Source organism: Nicotiana attenuata, unplaced genomic scaffold (assembly GCF_001879085.1).
Source record: "Nicotiana attenuata strain UT unplaced genomic scaffold, NIATTr2, whole genome shotgun sequence".
Classification (NCBI taxonomy): domain Eukaryota; kingdom Viridiplantae; phylum Streptophyta; class Magnoliopsida; order Solanales; family Solanaceae; genus Nicotiana; species Nicotiana attenuata.
This window is the reverse complement of record NW_017670333.1, coordinates 796,465-802,532: the sequence shown is the minus strand read 5'-3', so window position 1 is coordinate 802,532 and position 6,068 is coordinate 796,465.

Sequence of the window (6,068 nt, the reverse complement as noted above, 5' to 3'; positions counted from 1 at the left end):
CTAGTGGCATATTTGCATACCTTTATCTTGACTCTCATTTTTTTATCGTGGGATTCTTGACTCTGACATGGAGTTCTCGATCCTTTTTGTGTACGTGTAGTATACGTATTTTTGAAGAACTCATTCAACACTGTTTGAAGTGTTTTTGCTTGATATGAGTAATACAACTAACTGAGTTGAGCTAGTAAATTATATCGGAATACTCTTAGGAATTCTATCTCCCAAGGCAATCAATTGTTTGTATCACTTCTTGTAATGTCAGGTCAATTTGACTAATCTTCAAGTATAAGTAATCTTCCTAGCGTTTGAGTTTTGAGGTATGACAACTCAAACACTGGAATCATAACTTGACAATCCGCAGTTTAGTAGTCCCCCAGTAGGATAGTTAGTTTCGATATTGATGGACTTTCAAATGGTCCAGTTCCAACATAGGAACGGTACTGAAGCTCTTTTTATCAAATATTTTGTACTCTGGTCGGGAACTACGGAGGTTCCAAAATGTTATCGAGGATCATGCCATATCTTGATTTGAGCTATTCATACTGACTTTGATGAGTTTTGATTTAAAGTCTTATTACCGGAGTAATTCTCACTGCTTTCTTTATAAATTTCTCGCATCACATATTTTGTTTGTTTGGCCCATGTGGCATTTTAACTTTTGGAGCCTTGAATATTCGCAAATATAATTCTCCTTCAACAAGGCAGGCAGTACGGGATGAGACGCACTCAAAGTTATCGAGAGCATGCTTGTCTTTGGGTAAAGTCCCATTCTGCAAGTAATAAATGAATTTATTATGCCAATTCAAATTAAATTAGTCAGGCTTATCTCATTTTCATTCTAATTGATGATAGATCAGGGATCGCCTAAATAAGAGATGGATCAATCCCGAGATTGTTTGATCCGGAAACGATGTTTCTCAATAAGTGCTTGGCGTTGCTTTCTGAGTCAGTGATGTTTAACCAAAAAATAGGTTTTTAGTCAAAGCTAGAAATTAGAAGAATCGGGTTACTGATAATCGAAAAAGTAAATAAGGAAAGAAATTTTAGAATAGCCAAGTATGAAAGCTGGTAAATCAAAGTATATTCCAATAGTCACTTCCCCCTTCAATTGTTTGTTTCTTCCCTTTTTATAGCTCTTTACAGATACGAGCCTTACCTTTGTCATAATAATGCTATTATAGGCAATTAATGACTTTAAATGTTACGTTATGCAATCATATACATTAAATACATATTCTCTGACGTTTTCAATAATTAACACTCATTAAATGTTGTATCTGGGCTCCTTTTGGCTGTCAGATTTATTCCTTTGATTCTTCACTATCTTTGAGTTTTAAATGTCTTGAATAGGTACGAGCGTTGAATTACTTGCGTGACTGCTCGCACCCCCTCCATTTAATTTACTCGTATCTGTTGTTGCTCGTATCTGTTGTTGCTCGTATCTGTTGACCAACCTTATTTCTTTGACTGTTTGACAAGTCTATATGCCATGACACGCCACCATATACATAAATATAATTTTCCCCAATACAGATAGTCCCCCCGCTTTCCATTTATTCATCAGTTTGAATATTTGGGAAGTGGAATTCATTAAGGGAGAATTTTTGTCACCATTAATGCTCTGACAGAGTTTGACGCTTCACTTATTACTTTCATTTAATGCACTGGACATGTGTCATCCTCTTATTGGTCATACAATTGTGCAACACTTTCTTAGGCTTTCTTTTCGGCTTCCCTGTCCACGAAGTGTCAGTTATCATTATTATGGACTTCCCATCACTATAGTCTTTCCTTCTGACGGTCATTCACTAGTATAAATATAACTTCCATCTTTGTCTTCTACCATTGAAAGCGTATTGAACACTTTAATTTTTCAAAACTTTTATTCACTTCTTCTTCACTTCAATCTTCTTTGTCATGGCTTCTCCGAACCCTAACCCTTGAAGAACTCCTATTTTAGACAGCTTTCCCAATTCTCCTGTTAGGCACAGAAGAGGTGGTGGTGGTAGACTCCGTAGTTTAGGATCTGTTCGTGGTGGTAGTTCACTCACACCTTCTTCTAGTTCTGGCCCTTCTTCTAGAACTGGAGGTTCCCATTTTCAAAGGTTTTCTTCCAGAAACAAAGAATCCTCTGAACCCTTACGCGAACCTTTAGTGGAAGAAATAGTTCCAACGGACTTATCTTTTTACCATGACAGGGAAGCTCTCAGAACTCAAGTCGCCTCTTTGAATCGAGTTGATACTTATCCTTCTCAAATTACTGACCCTTTAATCTCCATAGTTCGCAGAGATTGTCATTGGAGTGATGATTTCCCTATCATCATTCCCAATCCAAATCAGAGAATCGCCTCCTACATTACAGGATTTTCTTTTGTTTATACGTATCCCTTTACATTAGGGTTTAAACCAGCCATTGATCCAGTTATTCTGGATTTTTGTCGCTTTTTTAATGTTAGCTTGGGTCAAATTGGCCCAATCGTTTGGAGGGCTATCTCCTGCTTAAGGCACCTCACTAACTTGGCGGATGCCGAATTTACTTTTTCCCACCTAATTCATCTCTATTCCCCTAGACTTTTTCGCAACGGCATTTTTACCCTAGCAGCCAGGAGCAAGAGGGTTTTAGAGAGCCCCGAAGACGATAAAGACCGTGGCTGGTATGCCTGGTTTGTTGTTGCCCCCACTGCTGGTTTAGTGGGTGAAAATAACGTTCCCTTCCCCGAGAAGTGGAACTTTGCACGCAAGTGTTAAATCTTTCTCGTGCCTTTCCCTTTCAGGTTTTATCACCTTTTCTAATGTCGCTTATTTTTCCTTTCTCGGCAACCATGGGTGTTGTGGAAACCGTGCCCAACTTCCGTGGTTGGGTAGGAAAATTGTTGAAGGCCGCTCCATTGGAGGGTAGATCGTGGAAAAACCTTTCCAGCCGTTATGGTTGGAAAGTAAAAACTCATGGTAAGGGTTTCTATTTTACCTTGTCTGTATCTAAATGTCTTCTTTGTTCTAACTATTATCCTTCTTTTTATCAGGATTTGCTATTCATGGGGTCACCGCAGAATCAACCATAGTTGCTCGTGACTCTTTGAGTACTCGTACCTCTTCAGCCCAAGATGTATTCTTGGGTTCTTCAAAAAGAAAAACTACTGAAACTGAAGAAGAAGATTCAGAGGAGGAAAATGAGGGTTCCCTGGTAATGAGACCTCGAGCCCGGAGACGTATCGTCTCTGATGATGAGGCTGAAGTTTCCCCTCATCTATCTCCCTCCAAGTCTGTTATTGCTGCAGTTATCATTCCTGATGATGACGTCTCTCCTCACGACACTCGTGAGTCTATCGATCAACTTTTTGCTAGTGGTTTTGATAGTGAAACTTAGGACCTATTCTAGATGAGCTTCCCTTATCTTCTTCTTCATCTCCCGTACCTATGATTGCTCATTTACCTTCATCAACTGTTGCTTTTGTTCCTCCTTCTATCGCTCCTCCTTTGTCAGTTCCTCCATCTATCGTTCACCATACGGAGGTGGGCTCTTCAAGCAAGATTACTACTATGAGGAGCATAACCATTGAAGTTCCTGCTAACAACAGCCTCTTGGAGAAAGTCTGGTCAGGCTGATATTTGGCTCGAGCCTTTGATTGGCCCTATTGAAAAAACAAAACTTGAAAGCCACAGCAACCTGACCCTCATGAATGACATAGTGCATGCCACTTTAAAGGTATTCTTCTTTCCTACTTCTCTCCATTCTGTAAAAATTTTCAAGGATTTTTACTTCTCTTTTATTTGTAGGCCAATCTTATTGGCACTGAGCTAATGAGCAGAATCTCCCTCCTGGAGAAGGTAGCACGTGATTCTCAGTTAGAGGCAAACAACTGGAAGGAACAGTTTGGCAGTGTTCAACTCGAGTCTTCATTTTCTGAACAGTTATCCAGGGCCAGTGAAGAAATCAGGGCGTTGAAGGATCTTTTGAACCAAAAAGAAATTTATGTCGGGGAGTTAGTTCAGAATTTGACTAAGGCACAGGAGGATCTTCGTGCCTCTTTGGATAATGTGCAAGCTTTGGAGAATTATCATGCCACCCTTCAATATTCTTATAATTCTGTATTAGCCGAGAATGAAGGACTCAAGAATGAGGTCGCTGCTTGGGAAAGGGATTATGAAATCCTTGAGGAAAAAACTGATGTTGAGGTGAGTTGGGCCTTCCTAAATTCTCGTCGTGACACTTTACTAGAAATGGGTCAAGAGAACTTCAACCTTGAATCAGAATTAGCCAAGGTGAATGAAACCATCGCACGAACTCAACAAACACAAGATTTTTCATCTCCCGAGGTTGAAGTTCCCGTGATTGAAACTCCCGTTGTTGAAGCCTCTGTGAATGTTGAAATTGCTTCGGATGCTGTACCTTCTTCAAGCTCAACTGTGCCCCTTGCTGCAAGCCAAGCTGAGATCTCGTCTGTTGATGCTGTTCCAGTTGAGCCCGCTGATGATCCTTCCTCAGTTCTTTCTTCTTAATGAAATGATTTAAATTTGCTTTAAATTCCCTTTTTTGCAGGTACCAATCTGGAAAACTATGTTTAAGGTTTTTGGTTTCTTGTGATATTTTTTTTTTTGTAATCAAACCCCTGCTTATCAGTTAAGGTTTGATTTTAAAAGTTCAAGTCCCCAAGTCTTGTTTAAGGGGCATTTTTTTGTATGAATAGTTCGATGACTAAGTTTATACTTAGTCTTTAGTTTTATAATATTAAGAAGTTTGTCTTTAAACTTCCATCTGTTCTATTCGTGCCTTTTATTTTCAAGGACTTAAAGAATAGTCTGCATTTTTATTCTTTGAAAATACTTTCATTAACCTCATGACTAAATAACATGAGTTTAATAAAAGAGGGCACTTTTATATTTTGACACTTAATGAAGAAGACGTCTCAACTTCATAATGGTGTGATCATACGATAAAAGAAATAGGAACACACATGTTTTTTGCAATAACTTCGAGAATTTTTTATTTCTGAACTTCAACAAGTTTTGAATAATACTTTACATGTGCTTGAATTACATCTATAACTTTCTCGTAACTGTTTTTTCTTTTAACAGATTTTTTGAGAAAAAAATAATAAACACGAGGTTTTTCTTTATAACCCGTTTTAGAACAAAAATGCAAGGTTTTTGTTTACAACCTGCTTTAGTACACAGCTTTTACCCTAATTACAATAAGGATTTCTTTAGCCTTGGCTCATGTTACTCTGCACTTGACTTTTTCCCAGGCTTGATTTTTCTTCAATCTTCTCTGCCTCTTTATATATACTTGTGTATATTATGTAGTCCCCCAAGTGTTTGAGTGTTGAAGTATGAAGCCTCGAGCACTTGATAGTTTCTCTCATTTGGTCCTTTTCCTGAAAAGGAAATACATACAGGACTCGGAGGTACGATTATAGATGAAGACTGCTTAACCCGTTTAAATTTCTATCAGCATAATTGTAACCCTGGGCCAGGAATTTTAGTTTATTCCATTTTGCCTTGCAGGTCGTGACTCATCATTTAGTACGGGTTAGCGTTTTGCCTATCATCTAAAATCGTTAGTAAAATTTTAACAATTCAAAAACAAATATAATTTAACATGGTGATACCTGACCGTGGGTTTTTCCTTAGAAGTAGTATCTCTTCAAATGAAGTGCATTCCAATGTGAAGGAAGCACCTTTCCATCCATTGTTTCCAACTCGTATGCTCATTTTCCTGCAATATCTCGAACTCTGTAGGGTCCTTCCCAGGTTGGACTTAGTTTACCCGCGTTGGCCGCCTTTGTAGATTGAAAACCCTTTTTAAGCACGAAGTCCCCAGTTTTGAAGTATCGCAGTCGTGCTTTCCTGTTGTAATATCGTTCGATCACTTGTTTTTGTGCTGCCATTCTTATTAATGCGGCTTCTCTCTTGCCTTCCAGTAGATCCAAATTGACCCACATCTCTTCATCATTATACTCTTGTGTTGCTTGTGAGAATCTTATACTCGTTTCTCCTATTTCAACTGGGATTAATGCTTCAGCTCCATAAACGAAAGAGAAAGGAGTTTCACCTGTGCTCGTCTTTGT